The following is an 18,866-nucleotide window of genomic DNA, read 5'->3' on the forward strand; positions in this document are numbered from 1 at the left end:
TTCAAATTGTTGTGGACTGAATAAACTAAATAATGACATACATGTGAGTTTCTTTCAGACGTTGTGCCCTTCAGAAAATGTTTGTTAATGCAAAGCTTGTTATTCTAGTAACACTGTGAAGTATATAAGAGAAATATTTAAAGTATGGCCCTGATTTGTGGGTCTTTGTCACTGATTCTTGAGCTAAGAGGTTGGAATGGTATGGGGGCTCATTGTGATGCACTGCATGGTTCTTACAGAAGTGAGCTGGTATACACTTCTCTGTCATTATTTATGCATTTGTTCATTCATTTTATCACAAGCAAGCACCTGCACACAGTCATAGCCATGTGTGTGTCCTGCATCTCAGAGTAGTCATAGTGTAAAGAAAGGAATCAATTGGAGCAAACAGGAATTTTATTGTATTAGCCATGTGCTTTGGGTATGATCCTTGGTTTTCTTGTTTTGCTGAGTGTTGGCAAACTGTTATTATTTGTTTGTGAATAAACTGGACAACATAAAATCTGTGAGTTTAATGTTAAAATATTAGCCATGAATGCATTTTTTTTGCAGGCACACAGATGTAAAATGCACTGTGTTGGGCTGCATCAGTTTGGTGGTTAGTGCAGATGAGTAACGCTATGAGCTGTTAATCAGCTACTTCCTGTAGGGCAACATTTGATTCTCTCATACTTCATATGTCTATTGTGAATCTGACCATGTCACTTCACTAGACAGTGCTCCTGGACTATCCCTGAAAAGAGACACTTGTGTCTGGTAGGCTGTCCGAAGCTGTTAACAAAGGCATTACACATTTATATTTTGAATTCCTGCACCCTTCATAGCTGATGATACATCACTATATGTTAACTATGAAACCCTGCACATCTGTTGTAGTTTAATGGATTGCTAGATGCATTTTCAATAAATGTGGGGTTCAAAGGAAGCGAAGTTTGCTGTAACTCATGCTAAGTTTGTTTTCAATGTGAGTGTTTTGTTTTGTTCATCAAATAGCTGTCACTGTTTTTGCTGTAAATTTTTAATAAAAGTTTTAAATTAAATACAAATCTCTGTGATCTTTGTAGAATTGAAGAGGAAAATATTAAGCACACTAACATGCTTGAACAATGTTTTACGGTAATTAGGGAGAGATAGCCAAATAATGTGATATCTGTATTGCTGTGGGGAGGAGGGCAGACTATTGCCATGCAAGTCTTTCAACTTTTCCCGGTTAGGGGTTGCCACAGCAGAACTCCCATCCTCTAATGATTGGCAGTGGATTTTTACAGTGCCAAGTTGCCAGCCCAATGCCCAACCTTCAAAGAAGACACACCCATTCATGCACACACCTACCTGCATGTTTTTTAACATCACTCGACCATGGGGAGGACATGCAGACTCCACACAGAAGGCACTCCAGACGAGAATCGAACGGGAGAACCTCCTGCTGTGAGGCGACAACGCTAACCGCTGCACCACCGCGGCCTGGCGCAGACCATTACCCTGCACAGGGTCTAATTTGACTATGATCTAGCTCTGTTCACACCTTCTCTGCTATCCAAGTAATGCTGTGGATCACACGTATATTGCAAGTTCTTTTCAAAGTGCCTGCCTTCTATCCATCAGCCCACAAAAACATATAAATATTCCCCTCAGCTTAGCAGTTAGAGCTGTACCACCAAAATCATTAATTACCACAATGTTGCATCTATAACTGCAGGAAATAAAAGAATGCACATCTCGCTATGAGAAAAATGTGATTTTACATTTCCTTACAACACAAGTATCTGGTAGAGCACTCAGCAGCCAAATGAATGCCAGATGCAAATAGCAATAATTAATTCCTGTATTTCCTATGTTCTTTTGTATCTCTTTCAAAGAAATACAATATTAAAAATATCAATCTTTTTTTTTAAGTTTTATAGAGGGCATCTTCCTTCTGATTGCCTGTGATGTGCAATTCAGTGTTTCAAAACATTCCAACTGGAGATGCAAAGTTGTCTGATGTCATCAGTCTATTCCAATCAGATCACAAGGCATCTGTGCAGCTATGATTAAAACTCGATAGGATTGCCTTAGTTTCCTAGCTAACAGACTGAATCTATTTGTGTTCCATGGTGGCAGTACTCATTGCATCTGTGAAGCAGAATGGGAGCTGAACATTATCCCATTGCTGGAAAACAGAAGTGCACCTCAGTAAGTGCAGGGGAAAACACGGTGGTGATTACACGTGTAATCAGAATTCCATGTTTCAGGCATACAAAGTGGTTGTAACTGCTGGACTGGTGTTGGAAGCTGCCTTTTGTTGTTTGCTGAATTTAAACAGTCATTGTAACTTTGCAGGGCTGCTAGGGCTACTATGTATTTGTGTGAAGTAAGCAGGAAAACCTGTGGCTACTATGTGTTTGTATGAAGCAATTTTTTGAGCCATAATTTCATACGTGGTTTACATAGCCAACATTGTGGCTACATTTGTGGATTGTGGATGGAAATGTATTTTATTTGTACTTGTTTACCAGGCTAGAGCACAGATCTCCATGGACCTCTTTCAGATTCTTCCTAGGAGTGCTGTCTGGTTAAGTGAACTGTTCAGAGTCACACAGTTAGGCAATGTAGGTTGAAGGGGTCAGACCCTGGTCCACAGGAAATAGCTTATTAACAGTTCCTTAATCCTCTGCACCAGCTACTAAACAGATGCAGCACTGGATGACAGTAACTGACTCGGCTCTTAGCTTGTAATATGGCTATAACTACTGAGTATGGGAAGAAGCTGCCTGTGGATGAATGTAACTGACCATTTTGTTGCTTGTTTAGTTTAAACAGTAATTTTGGTTTTGTAGAACTACTGTACATTTGTTTGACATATGCAGGCAACTGTGTACTTGTGTTTGTAGCATTTTTCTACTATAATTCAATATCTGAGGCTTACACAGTCAACAAAGTGGCTGCATCTGCTTGTTACAAAGGCGGTGAGTGCTGTATGTGGATGACAGTAAGTTACTTAACCTTAAAAGTGGCTATCACTGCTGAGTATGGGGAGGGTGCTTGTGGATGAAAGTAACTGCCCATTATGCCCCCTTGCTTATTTTAAATAATCGTGCTGGCTTTGCAGGACTACTGTGTATTTGTGTGAAGTAATCAAGAAAAACTTTAATGTGTTTACTGTGTGTGTTTGTGGGGGGCATAAGTGGGAGGGCTGGAGCTGGGGCTGGGTGATGATAGGTGTGTGGCCTAGGGCTCTACAAAAGGACCCAGAATTGGCCCTGCACTAGCTAATGCCAGTCCTGTGTGTGTGTGTCTGTGCGTGTCTGCATGTGCTCAAATTACTGAGACCAGCTACTGTGTTGGTAACCTAAGGATTTTGATACCACGTTGTGTAAGGATGTCCCTGAGAACTACTATCTTCGGCTGCCATTACTGATAATTTCATTCAGAAGGCATTTTCATTCTTGTTCTATCTATCATTAGAGCTTCTGTAAATATCTTTTTTATTGCACTTCTTAACCCACTTTTCAGGATTACTCTCTGGTTAAGTGACTTGCTCAGAGTCAGACAGTACTCAAAATGACATAGAAAGAATCAAACCCTATACTTTTGACTACAAGAAACACATCTTTAAGAATATGGAGCCTTAATACTCTACAATAACTGCCAAACCTTCACTCACTTCTTCATGTCTTGATAAATCAGTGAGGCTTACAATCAGAAATGCCAGTTATTACAGTTTCATAGTTTTTGTTATCAAAATTATCAGAAATGCATCTATCCATCTAGTCATTCATACATCCACAACCCCTTTTCCCACATATGAGGTTAGGGTGTCACTTCAAGGGTGACAATAATCTTGAGCTAAGGTTCACACCACTGTGTGGCTAGCCCATGTTGATGCAAAACCTGTTCTGTTAATGTTTTATGTGAGTTAGAGCAGTCTGCCTCTTAAATGTCTCCAATTTTGCAGAACATCTCTGATTTTTCCTCATATTTATTCTATGTTGCTCATTAACTTCTTTTTCTAGTAAATCACTGAGGATTACAGTCAGTCAATAATTCCAGTCATTACAGGTTCATATTTTGTATTGTGCAGAAGATGCATAACTGTCAATGGTTGCTTATTGAAATGTTGACACTCATAACATCGAGTGTTGACATGCCAAAAAAACCCCAAAAAAAACATAAAAGTATCAACCAAGGGTAAAACAAATAACCAAAATGTATTTGGCTAAAAAGCAGCCACAAAACAGGCAGTGTAGAGTAACTTATATAATATAAAGTAATTTATTGGCAAACAGATAAGCATTTTCATTCCTAGAAGCAAGGATAAAGCAAAGACTAAACATCATAACAGAAAAGCAATGATCTCGTGTGCAAACAACATGCAGAACTATTTTATTGTATTTATTTAACATTTGTTAACCAGGAAAGTCTGACTTGGAACAAGCCAATTTTCAGCAGAGGCCCAGGCAGAAAAGCTCCAGACACATACCCCTATACAGAAGAGTGAATACTGAACATTGCTCTTTGCCTTTAAGCATTTTTTTTCCCTAGGAGACAAGACCCCCTGTACTTATATATATATATGCATACACACACACAGACACACATGGCAGGATTGCTATACTTCTGAGAAAAGGGAATATACTAATAAATGGTCATCTCAGACTTAGTATACGTAAGTCCATTTTTTGTCAGCCATTCAGTCTCAGGAGTGAGTGGCAACATATTAAACAGTTACTCCGAGCAACACTTATTGTTCTGTCATCATTTTAAATAATTTGGAGTTGTCTGGCAGTTATGTTAATGGATTGTTTCCTGTAGTCAAAATTCTTTCATTACCACTTGTCTACTGTGTGACTTTATAACTTAACCAGATAGTGCTTTTGAGTCATCCCTGAAAAGGGACACTTAGCCCACTGGGTTTAACTAGTTAACAAATTCATAAAATAATATTTAAAAAGTATCCCTTTTTGTCTCCCATTGTTTTGGCTTTGCCCAGAATTATTGAGAAAAGAAATTGGGAGGTATTTTGGTCTGCTTCTTGTAAAATGTGTGGCTTTCTGGCAAATTGTTATAGATTGCGGTCACTAAATAATGACGGGTATGTGAATTTCAGACTTTGGGTTATTCAGAAAATATTTCATAATGCAAAATCTGTTATTTATTTATTTTATTTATTTATTTATTTTACATCTGTTGACCAGAATAGTCCTTCTGGGTGTGAGCCCATTTTCAGTGGAGGCCCGGGGAGAAAAGCTCCAATAAAACAAGAATAACACTGACAGGTACAGTGTCGGTTTTATATAGAATTTAACAGAAATATTTAAAAACAACAAAGAAAGTACAATACACAATAGGCACTTTAGGAAAAGGAGAACGTTATTACAATATATTAAAGTTGTATATATTTATATATATTTTTTGAGGGCGGGACCATCTTTAGTTGATCATTTGAGTATACTTTAATACATGTACATATGTATACCCTTACAAAAGAAAAGCAATTTTCAAATTATACTGTTATTGTAGGTAGCTGATAGGTGTTAACAAGTGGGAGTGGGGTATGAGTGGTGGCTATAAAATGTAGGGGATGAAATTTGGTGTGGGCTTGTGTGGTATTAGCCTGGCTTGGTGCACGAGCAGAGCCAGTTGTTAGTGAGGTGGTCTTTAAGCAGAGTTTTGAATTGGTGTAGGTTGGTAGCATTTAGGATGTGTTGGGGGACTGAGTGCCAAAGTTTAGAAATCTGGTGGGAGAAAAGGGCGTTCCCGGCTTTGTTGTTGCTTTTGGATACTTGGAGGAGTGTTTTGTGTAAGGATCAGAGTTGCCGAGTGTTGGCATATGTTTGGAGTAATTGTTGTAGGCTGGGGTTCTGTTTGGCTGGTATACTAGTTGGTGAGTAAAGACAAGTTGGGTATAGGTTAGTTGTTGTGGGAGTTCTAGCCAATTTATTTGTTGTAGGGCAGAGCAGTGGTGGGACCTATATGGTGAGTTAGTGGTGAACTTGGCTATTTTATTGTAGGCCGATTCAAGTTTGGTAAGGTCAGTTTTGTTAAGGTTTGTAAAGATGGGAGAAGCATAGAGAACAGTAAATAAGTGATAAGTCCTGGCGATGCTTAGTCTAGATTGGCTAGTTAAGAAAGGATTAATTTGGTAGAGAGAGCCTAGTTTGATGTGTGTTTTTTTAATGGTTTGAGAGAGGTGTAGGTCGAATTTTAATTTACTATCAATTGTGACACCTAGTAATTTTGTATGTGAGCTGGTGTTTATAATTGTGTTGTTGGAGGAGTGGATTTGAAAAGTGGCTGAGGGATTGGGTGTTTTGGTGGGGAGAAAGAGCATGAGTTTGGTCTTGTTTGGGTTCGGTATGAGGTTAGTGTTAGTTAGCCAGGATTCTACTTGTAGGACTGATTGTTGTGTTATAGCCTGTAGTTGTGTTAGAGAGGGGGCGGAGCATATCAGGGTAGCGTCATCTGCATGTTGGATGACTTAGGCGAGATGTGGATTTATGGAGTTGATTTGTGAAGATGGTTAAAAGTAGAGGGCCTAATATGGAGCCTTGTGGAACTCCTATGTTAACAGGGAGCAAAGATGATAGCTCCTGTTGCCATCTAACAGCCTGTTGGTGTTTGGTTAGATAGCTGTGGAACCATGCTAGGGAAGAATAACTGAGATGAAATGTGGCCAGTTCTGACAGCAGTTTTTGGTGTGAAACTGTGTCAAATGCCTTTGAGAGATCTAGAAAGATGGATGAGACATATTTATTCTGATTTCTGTGTTCATTTATTGTGTTAGTAAAACTGAGGAGGGCAGTTGTGGTGCTGTGGTGGTTATCCTAGCAAATCTCTTAATATATTTAATATATAAGAGAATATTTAAAATATGTTGCTGATTTTTGTCTTTTTTCTTAAACTAAGAAGTTGAGGGGGCTGGGAGGAGTTGCACTGTATGGTTCTGACATCAGTACGCCTTTGATATATTTGTGGGCCATTATTTATGAATTTATTTTCACTTGACTTAAAGCAGATATCTGAGGTGTGCAGTCATACAAGGTGGGCCATTATTTATGAATTTATTTTCACTTGACTTAAAGCAGATATCTGAAGTGTGCAGTCATACAAGGTGGGACATTATTTATGAATTTATTTGTTCACGTGACTTAAAGCAGATATCTGAGGTTTGCAGTCATACAAGGTGGGCCATTATTTATGAATTTGTTCACTTGACTTAAAGCAGATATCTGAGGTGTGCAGTCATACAAGGTAGGCCATTATTTATGAATTTATTTGTTCACTTGACTTAAAGCAGATATCTGAGGTGTGCAGTCATACAAGGTGGGCCATTATTTATGAATTTATTTTCACTTGACTTAAAGCAGATATCTGGGGTGTGCAGTCATACAAGGTGGGCCATTATTTATGAATTTATTTTCACTTGACTTAAAGCAGATATCTGAGGTGTGCAGTCATACAAGGTGGGCCATTATTTATGACTTTATTTTCACTTGACTTAAAGCAGATATCTGAGGTGTGCAGTCATACAAGGTGGGCCATTATTTATGAATTTATTTTCACTTGACTTAAAGCAGATATCTGAGGTGTGCAGTCATACACGTGGCTGTAAATGATCTTTTGCTTGTTGATGTTATGAATGGCATGATGTTCATGCTGTGGCTAGCCTGCTCTTACCTCTAGTACATGATTGTTTCAAACTGACTGGAGTTGTTTGTGTTTGAGGGGGGGGGGGTTGTTGCTTGGCTTGCCCACCTGAGACCTTGGACTTTTGCAGCTTGAAGTATTTCTCCTGAGAGTCTCTAATGGTTGAACAACTAGGGATGTGGTAAAACACACTAGTCCATTTGTTGTATTATAACTGTTAGATACCTTTTTTTTGCCTTGTAAATTGCATAAACAGAAATTTTTATGTTGCAAGCAAGTGGCTATTTTAGCAAGCAAAGTGAAAAGTACAGTTTTGTACCTACCATAAATGTAGATGTTCGAGGATCCACATTGCTGCAGTCCTTACTATTGGGGGTAGTCCGCTGTCCAGTCGGCCCGAATACCAGAGATATTGACGCCGGTCAGGGCGCATTAGACTGACGTCAGTACGTCAGGGTACTAATGCGCATGACCGACGTCATATCCTCAGTCTTTTCTTGCCCCAGATGTCAGAAGACCCTAAAAAGACAAGGCCCAAAATACCTGCACCAAAAATATGTACAATATATACAAAATATATACAAAAATATCAACATATAACCTCACCTACACAACCACCCCTAAACACAGAGGGGAAGGAGGGAGGGTTTGACTGCAGCAATGTGGATCCTCGAACATCTACATTTATGGTAGGTACAAAACTGTACTATGTTCTTTGTTCCACATTGCTGCAGTCCTTACTATTGGGTAGAATCCCAAAGCAGAGGTAAGGGAGGCTGGCAAATCATAAAGAAGTAGGAGCTGACAACATGCCTTGCAAAACAGCTGTGGCAAAACCAGCCCTAGACTTAGAGTAGATAGGAAGGTGATAATGCTTAGAGAATGTATGCACTGAACTCCAAGTAGCTGCCTCCAGAATATCCTTAGTTGCCACCCCCCTTAGAAATGCTGTTGAAGTGGCAGTAGCCCTAGTGGAATGAGGCCTAATCCCAGCTGGAATCTCCTTGCCATGATGGGAATAACAAAATGCAATGCAAAACCCAATCCACCTAGAAATAGTTTGTTTTGACACAGGCTTGCCCTGAACTCAAAGCAAAAGAAACAAACAACTGCTGAGACTGCCTAAAATCCTTAGTCCTGCTTAAATAATAACGCAATTGCCTGTGTACATCTAAAGTGTGCAAAATCTTTTCCCCTTTATTTTGGGGGTCTGCATAAAAAGTAGGCAAATGAATAGTTTGGTTTAAAGCCACACTAGAAACCACCTTAGGCATAAAGGAAGGATTAGTACGTAATGATACCCTATCCTTATGAAAAATCAAAAGGGCTCTACTGCCATAAGGGCCTGCAACTCAGACACCCTTCTTGCAGAAGTAATAGCCAACAGAAAAGCAGTCTTCCATGACAAGTATTTCAATTCAGCAGTAGCCGCAGGCTCAAAAGGTTGTAGAGTAAGTTTTTCCAACACAAAATTGAGATCCCAAGCAGGAGTAGGAGCTCTACGTGGGGTCTTATATTCTTTGCCCCTCTAAGAAACTGCTTGAACAAAGGATGCGAAAACAATGGTGGGTCACAATCATAGTGAGCTGAAATTGCTGCAGCATGAATCTTAATGGAAGAGAAGGACAAACCTTTGTCCAATAACTCAGTAAGATATTGAAGAGCCACACTCAAATTAGGCTCAGAAATCTCCAAATTCTTTGCTGTACTCCAAAATAAAAATCTCTTCCATTTTTCTGCGTACACTTTCCTTGTACTAGGTCTTCTAGCTTCCATAATCACATTTAAAACTTGTTGAGGAAGTTGAGACCTGCTGTGTTTCAACACAGAATATGCCAGGCTGTTAGATGAAGAGAGTGAAGCTTGACATTGAGCAGATGACCTTCCTTCTGAGATAACAGATGTGGAATCAAAGGTAAAGGCCATGGAGGCTTCCTTACCAGACTCCTTAGTAGTGGGTACCAGTGTTGCCGAGGTCAATCTGGAGCTATCAAAATCATCCTTGGCTTGTCTTGTCTGACTTTTAATAGCACCTTTGGAAGAAGAGGCAGAGGTGGAAAGGCATACACATGAAGGTTTTTCCAACTGAAAGACAGAGCATCCACTTTCCAAGCTGTGTGATGAAACCCCTTTGTGCAAAACTTTGGCAGCTGGTGGTTTAGTGGAGAAGCGAACAGATCTATGTCTGAGTTCCCCATGACACTGTCAATTTCTGAAATACATGAAGATCCAGTTTCCACTGTGGGGATCCATGATTTGTCTGCTTAACACATCTGCTAAGGAGTTCTGTGCTCCTGGCAGAAACCTTGCCTGAAGAGTTAGTTGCAAGCTTAGCAGTCTCCCATAAAATCATTGCTTGCCTGCATAGAGGATAAGAATGTGTTCCCCTTGCTTGTTGATGTACCACATGACAGTTGTGTTGTCTGTTAGAATCAACACCTGCCCTGGAAGAAGTAACTCCTTGAAAGCCATTAATGCAAACTGGACTGCTAACATCTCCTTCATGTTGATATGTAGATGCTGTAGTCTGGCAGGCCACTTGTCTTGTATCCACTTTCCATTTAGATGAGCTCCCAAGCAATGTCCGAGGCATCTGTCGTTAAAATCTGACTCGCCTCTGGCCGGGTCACAGAGAGTCCCTTGTTTAGGTGACATTCCTGAGCCCACCACAAAAATTCTTTTTGAAGGCAAGGTATTATTTGAATGACAGTGTCCAAATCCTGGCAGTGCTGTGTCCATACATTTTGAGATACCATTGTAGCTTCCTCATATGCAGTTTGGCATTGGGAAGCACCAGAATACAAGATGCCATGAACCCTAATGCTTGAAGGACTGTCCTTGCAGTCAGCACGGACTGATGAGATAGTTGATGGAAGTAAAGTGATAGACTCTTTTGTTTGTCCGGGGTTAAAAGGCCATCTGGGCTGCTGTATTCAGTCTCACACCCAGAAAGCACATGTCTTGAGAGGGTACTAGACTGGACTTTATTTCGCTCACAGAATACCCTAGGCATCTTAGCACTGCTATAACATATTCCAGATGCTGTAGAAGGTCTTCCTTTTCTTGAGCCAGAATCAGGCAGTCGTCCAAGTAAGGATAGATTTGAATTCCTTGTAGCCTGAAGTAAGCTATCACTGGAGCCAGAACCTTTGTGAATACTCTGGGTGCAGTAGATAAGCCAAAGGGCAATGCAGAGAACTGATAATGAGAATTTCCAGCTCGAAACCGCAGATACTTCCTGCAACTTAGCCTTATAGGCACATGAAGGTAAGCTTCCTTGAGATCTAAAGTTACCATCCAGTGATCTTTGCCCAGCAGAGGTAAAAGCTGTTGTAACGACAACATCTTGAACTTGGGAATGTCCAGATAAGTGTTGAGGAGAGATAAATCCAAAATTGGTCTCCACGTGTTCCCTTCTTTGGTACTAGGAACAGGCGAGAATAAAATCCTAGGCCCCTTTCTGATACAGGGACTGGCTGAATGGCCCCCATCTGGAGTAACTGAGAAATTTGCTTGTGAGCCTCTTTTCTTTGTGGAGGAGGAACGTCTGGCATGCCTTTGAAAGGGGCAATGTATAGAAATAAAACCTGTAACCGTGGTGAATGATATCCAACACCCATCTGTCTTGAGTAATTAAATCCCAATTTTCTTTGAAAAGAGACAGTCTTCCTCCCAAAGGAGCTGCCAGACGAGAATCTACTGGCAGCTGAAAAGGCAGGTCATTGGGTCTGTTTACGAAAGGACTGACCCCTGCCCTCACCAGAAGTCTGAGCAGGTGAACTCCCTGTTCTAGGCCTAAAAGAACCTTGAGCTCTGCCCCTACCACGCCTAGACCTACCCCTAGACTGAGAATCATAAGCAGGATATGTCCACCCCTTAGCAGGCCAATTTCTACTAAACTTCGGTGGCTGCACCTGCAAAAAATCTTTAACAGTTTGCATAGACTTAGCTTTGTCCTCCATTTTCTTTAAAACTGCTTCCACAGGCGAACCAAACAACACATCAGACTGTAAAGGAGCATCCAAAATCCTTGTCTTAACATGCTCAGCTAAATTCTGATACCTCAACCAGGCATGCCTGCGAAGAACAGAACTAGTGGCAGCCACCCTCGAGGAGGCCTGTACAGCATCAAAACCACATTGCAAAGAATGCTTACCCACTTGTTCAGACACATGAACCAAATCCAGCAACTCTTTACACTCAATACCTTCCGCCAAAGCATCCACCTTAGATTTCAATTGTGAAAGGAGAAAATTTTGATATTTTAGCATGTGAAACTGACAATTCAACGCCTCATGGCTAGAGTGGAAGAAGTATACACTTTCTTTCCCCACCTATCCAAAGCCCTTGCCTCTTTATCAGTGGAAACAGGATTTTTAACCACAGAGGCCTTAACACCTTTAGGCCCCTGAGAAACAGTTTCTGGGTCCGCCCTAGGACTCTTAAACAAATACTTATGAGCTTCGGGCACCCTATAGTACCTATCAGGTTTAACAGGAGCAGGAGGCAAAGAGTCAGGGTTCAGGGAAGCCTCTGCAAAACATCTTCCACCACATTCAACACAGGAGGTATAGCTAAGGGCCTATGCTGGGGTAAAAACAAGAATTCCCTAAGCCTTTTCCTAGAATCAGAGTAATCCTGGCCTTCCCATTTAGAGTGCACGCTCATGGAATGCAGAGTCTCTGAAATGAGAAATCCTCAGGAGGAGAAGCTGTAGGAGTGGAATCATCCACATCAGAATCAGAATAAGGAGGATACTCCTGCAAATCTTCCGCAGAAGACTCAGAAGCCTCTGAACACTGTTCAAAACTATCAAACTGCCGTTCCACCCTAGGCCTCTTATCAGGAGGGGCCATAGAACCTCTAATCATAGTAATCAAAGCTTCTGTCATTTTAAGCATATGTTTCTTAGGTACAGAACCGAAATGCTAGGAGAAGCCCCCACTGAAGCTGAACTTGGCCTACCTCTCAAAGAAGTTTTGGCAACAGAAGGAGAGGCTCTAACTACCTTGGGAAGAGAGGGAAGAACAGTTACCTGAGAAGCCCCCTCAGCCTGGCCTACCTCCTGAGAAGGCACATCCTGTAACAGTAAAGTTTCTGCCTGAGACTCCATAGAAACTCCTGGCAAAACCTCTGGCTCCACTGAGTCTTCTAAAGAACCGACGTCCGGGACTGCCGGTTCATCAACCCTAGGCTTCGCTGTTTTGTCCTTGCTCTTCTTCAACGAAGCGGCCCTCGGAGTATCCGACGGCATTTTATAATTGCAACGCTTCCCAAACACTAACCTGGCACAGTCTAACCTCCTCTTAATAGTGCGCTTGTTAAACCTAGCACAAGAGCGCATCCAACAACGCCGTGCTCAGGCCCTAAACAAGGTAAACACAAGGTATGGTAATCCCTATGAGGTATCTGTTTCCCACAAGAAATAGAGTTATTCACTTTTTCTGACATCCGTTAAATACTGAGGCAAGAAAAACCAAAATGTTCCCAACGGGTACTTAGCCAACTCTGATTCGGTCTGAAACTCCGGATTCGGAAATATTTCAGAACGCCAACCTGCACTCGCAAAACTGCTTCTGCATCGGACCATGCGGCAAAAAAGACTGAGGATATGACGTCGGTCATGCGCATTAGTACCCTGACGTACTGACGTCAGTCTAATGCGCCCTGACCGACGTCAGCCATATACTCTGGTATTCGGGCCGACTGGACAGCGGACTACCCCCAATAGTAAGGACTGCAGCAATGTGGAACGAAGAACATCTAGGTATCAGAAAAACTTGTTATAAGGTACACATCTTAACAGCTCTATACATTTCCTTCATAATTGTTAATACATTTTCCATGTTTTCCCATTTGTTCCACACTTTGAGAGGTCATGTAGTGTTCCATATTTTGAAAATAGAAACATGATTATGGTTGCCGCTTCTTTAATTCTTTTTCTTGCTTGTGTTATAGATGACAGGATAATTATGTCAAGCCACACTAAACTGAGAATACCTCAGCTGAAGATTTTAAGAAACATTTCTAGTTTTTCTCTCAGCCATTACAGCTACAAAATAGTAAATTTGTCTGCCGAGACTTGTTCACAGATAGTTAAAACAACATTCAGAAAATCACAAATGCATAATCTAAAATTTGCCCCCTCCAAAAAAAAAACTTGGAGCAGGTTATTATAATCAGACATTCCTTTTTTTGTTCTATGCCAAGACATTCAAATCTAAATTATTTTTGTTGGTGTTAGTAGTACAGAGCAGAAAGACAGTACTTGGTGGTCCATGTTGTTACATTGCCTGGACAGAGTTCTGCCTTTCTCAATGCTGGGTTTTCTCTGGAGGACTGGAAAACTGTTAAAAGATGAGAGGTTGTTTATGGTTGTCACTGTAGTTCATTTCTTTCTTTCTATGTTTGTACTGATGTTTTCTTGGAGGTGTTGTTCCCATAATTCAGTTTAAGCTTTCTATGTGTCATGCTATATAGAAACATTTTTTGCTGCCATGTAAATTAGAATGGAAGTAATGTGAGTTGCAGGCATCTTCCACAGTGTCCGTAACCTGACAATTTGTTTTTTCAGTCTTTTTCCAGAATTATTCTTATTTGCACTCTTACCACTGCTGTTATTTCTTAACAGTAGTTGCAAAAGCATCAACAAAATAAAATAACTGAAATGCATATTTTTAAGTCTGCCAATTCATAGCCCTTCAAATGTTGATGGACCCTCACTCACACTCTTCCCGAAGTGTCAAAGCTACCTGTGTAATCCAAACCCAGGAGCTGTTAACTGGCCACTCTTTCTTCAGCATCAAATAACCTTTAACAGACAATTAGATCTTTAAACTACTTTTGCTATTTACCAGTGTGTGTGTGTGTGTTTTGACTTGAATGTCATTGACAATCCTAATAGGTGCACTGGTGCCATGACTGGAAAAAATATGACATTGTTAAATCCTTAAGACACAGAAACATTCCTACAATGGGGTTAGGATAGGCTCTGGGAGAAGATGCCTCCCTGTTGTAGAAAGTAGTAGTAGTTCACAAAAATCACAAAAACTGATAAGCCAAAAAAAGAGCCATAAAGATGATAGAGTGGAGTATCGAGGACAAGAAAGAAATTATGCATTGTTACTATTATGCAAGAAGTCCATTATTTCTGGACAGAAAATATACAAAATGATTGACGGAAATTAGAGGAAAGAAAAATACTTGCTCAAGAAAAACTAACACAAGCTTCAAATGCAAATTTGTGTTCATTAATACAGCAGATTCATGAAAACATTATATAGACCTAGAAACCTTGCGCCATTTGGAAAAAGAAGTGACTGAGGTAATGTGAAAATATGAAGAACATAATCTAGAGATTTTTGAAAGGTATAAAAAAGAAATAGGGACATGGGAAAGAAAGAGATATCTGATATGGTACAATATTTATGCAAAGGAGAAAGAAACCCAAATTATTAAATATAAAAAACAACCCCAAAGATATGCAAAGAGAAATACAGGCAATAGTACCCAAATATGGAAAATTTCACAGTGCAAAAAAAACATAAGAATACAAAGGGGGGTGTAGAACAGAAGATTAGTAAAGAAAAAGTTAAAAAAAAATAGAAGCTGAAGTTATGGAATAATATCACAGCATGATGGAACAACGAGTCAGTCCCTCAAGTTAGGAGAAACAGGAGGAGAGGCAGGACACAGCTGAAGAAGAACTATGGACTTGGGGTGGGCAATATTTATGCAAAAGAGAAAACAAAACTAATCAATACAAAAATAACATCACCAAAGATATTTGAAGAGAAATACATACAAAGGCATCTGGATATTAAAAAGTTTACAATGCAAAAAATAAGAAAACAAAGAGGAAAAGCAGAAAGGATTAGTAATAAAGAGGTTAAAGAAATGGAAACTAAGGTTATGGATTACCGAAAATCTAACTCTGATAACACCACAGCAGGATAGAAAAAATGAATCCCCAAATTAAGGAGAAACCAATGGGGCAAGAAACATCAAATCACTTGCCATATGAAGATACTTTGGAGCCTTCAGTAGGAAACCAGTATAAAAGTTCAGTTGGCGTTACACAGCAAGGGAAGGAACAGGAAACTGTGGCATCTCTGATGCAGTCAATGCTGGGGAGTAATAGGCCAGTGATTTCCCATATGAAAGAACAACAGATGGTACAGGATGAAACTGAAGAGAATATGGCAGAGGAAGATGCTCTGGAACTTTGTGTAGAAAGTCCACATGAAATGGAGAAAAAAGAATGTGCCCTTAGTTTCGAAGAAAACGATCTAAGGGAAAAGTTGCTTGATTTAATAGAGATGGATAGACATATTAAGACCAATGAAAGAAACAGAGTGCAGAAAGTCAATAAGACCCAGAATGTTAGAAGTTTGATAAAACAAATGAACACAGTAATGTGGACTGTTCATAGAAATTCGTGTGATATAACAGAAGTAAATAGGATATATTACTCTGAAGCTAATTTAATAACAGATAAAGTCTTACCACAAAAACACAGGGCAGTAAGGGAAAGGAAGAAATCAAATTATGCCATCATGGAAGTATCAAACAGAGAAAACTATAAAGCAATTAAGACAAGAAGTATCACTGTTAGAAGAGTGCAGAAGAGGAAACGGATCAACAAAATTACTTAGAAAGATAGATGTGATAAAAGCAATGAGCAGTATCAGAAAAGATCAGGATCTATCATACACATACCTCTCAAATTTCAGAATTTTGCAGAATGTCCAGATTTTTGACTCATATTCTTGGTTTGTTCCTCACAAAATTTGTGGTTTTCTGACAAATCACTGGGATGATCTGAGGATTGAAGTCACTAAATAATTACATACATTTGAGTTTCAGACTTCAAATCCTTCAGAAAATGTAAGTTAAAATAAACCCTGTTACTCTCTCTAACAATTTTTTTTAAGTTTATAAGAACAATATTTAAAATATGTCTCTATTTTCGGGCCTTTGTCCTCCCATTTTGTCTGACTTTGTCCAGATTTCTGGCACTAAGAGGTTGAGAGGTATGATCGTACACAATTGCAAATAATAAACTAAAGATATCAGCACGGGCAGAAAAACTTAGAAGATATGCATAAAGATAAAGTACAAAATAAGCAATTTATTGCTGACCCAAAAAGTTTGAGAGAGAATCTGGAAACAAAGCAAAAGGAAGAGAAATATCACCAAAAAGAAGAATTAGACACATTTTAGAGAAATACTTATGATGACCCTATGGAACATAACAAAGATGCTGAATGGAGAGAAGAAGTAAAAGAAACAGAAGATATGAAATGGGATGAAGTAATGGCCAGAGAAATTGAAACAAAATTAAGAAAAACTCCTAAATGGGAAAACCCCAGTCCCAAATGCAGTACCTAATGTCTGACTAAAAGTATTAACATCTTTACACAAACATTTAGCACTGAGTCAGAACTATTTATATGTGCATCCCGAAAAGACAGCAGCCTGTTTAACAGCAGGAAAAATTCAGATATCCTATTAGCCCCATTAACTAGCTACTGTGCTCCTTTTGTGCCCCAGCAAGAAGAGAAACCTGGATCTTGCCCTGTGCTTGATTCTCCTGAAACTGCAGATATGTGTGAATTTTTGAGAGGAATCACAAACATGGACTCTCTTACTGCAAATGAGATAACCAGGTATAATTATAATAGTAAGGTGCTCCCAGGGACACAAACAAAAAGCTTTGGAGATAGCATACCACAGTTTAAGATAACCAGGTACAGTTATAATAGTAAGTTGGTCCCGTGGACACAAACAAAAAGCTTTGGAGATAGCACACCGTAGTCTGAGATAACCAGGTATAGTTATAATAGCAAGTTGGTCCCATAGACACAAACATACCGTAGTCTGAGATAACCAGGTATAATTATAATAGTAAGGTGCTCTCAGGGACACAAACAAAAAGCTGTGGAGATAGCATACCATAGTGTCTGCTTAGAGTAAAGTAATTCTCAGCAATACAGTTTTCTTCTTTTTTTTTCCTCAACAACAATGTAATAGTGGGATTGTTTCTCTTGAAATGAGATTAGACATTTATCAGTGTCTGCCCCCTTACTGATACATTATTTGATTGAGTTATTATTCAGTATTATCATTTTATTTTTGTTTTAATTTTGTTCTATTTTTTTGGCACATCTACAGCAAGGATATATAGTAGTTTGTTGTTTAAATTTTTTTTTTTTTTAAATTCTTGACAAATGTAAGCAAAGCACTATTCACTAATTGTATGTATGCCCTCTGTATATTCCTCTGTAACCATTCCATGCCACATGTATATACAACGGACCATAAGTCGTCCTTCATTCATAAACAGTTCTACTCACATTTTGTAACAATTCTTGCTGTCTGAGCCAAAGCAATGGCCAAAATGGGTCCTTTTGAACCAGTCTATTACCTTAACATACAAACAAATAAATGTCTTTTGATGAAGGAAACAGGGTTGATCAAATTTTCCTGTGAACATTCCCTGGGATTCAGAGAATCCTGGCTGAGGTTTCATAAAGTGCCTACTGCCGATAGGTTAGTTTTTACAATTAAAGAAAATGTGATTCTAGGACAAATTTATGCATCATGAGGAAGGGCTCATTTTCCAACAATTTGCATATCTCTGAATTGTAGCTCATGCTAAATGAGGCAGTAGTGTCTTTCAGTGGTCCATATATCACTTTGGCACAAGCATCCCTCCATGCTCACACACAAACACATATTTTGGCATTCATGCACACATTCACAGATATTCCCCTCCAGCCACAAATGTACACAGATTTCCACTCAACAGTATACATGGACATACACAAAGTCAACTGGACTTTACAGACATACTCATCCATTCATCCACATGCATGCTTGGGTATGTATGCGCACACACATGCACACGCACACACACACAAACACACACACACACACACACACACACACACACACACACACACACACACACACACACACACACACACACACACACACACACACACACACACACACACACACACACACACACACACACACACACACACACACACACACACACACACACACACACACACACACACACACACACACACACACACACACACACACACACACACACACACACACACACACACACACACACACACACACACACACACACACACACACACACAAACACACACGTGCACACACACACAAACACACACACACAAACTCTTCTTCCCGTACATCTC

General features: G+C 39.7%; 1 protein-coding gene across 1 annotated transcript in view; it reads right to left on the minus strand.

The window, feature by feature from the left end:
* LOC122788223 (CD63 antigen-like) overlaps positions 1-18,866 on the minus strand; it is a 397,284-nt gene that overhangs the window by 203,091 nt on the left and 175,327 nt on the right. The gene's annotated exons all lie outside the window — the stretch shown is intronic.

Source organism: Protopterus annectens, chromosome 13.part0, assembly GCF_019279795.1.
Source record: "Protopterus annectens isolate FY-2018-M chromosome 13.part0, PAN1.0, whole genome shotgun sequence".
Lineage (NCBI taxonomy): Eukaryota > Metazoa > Chordata > Ceratodontiformes > Protopteridae > Protopterus > Protopterus annectens.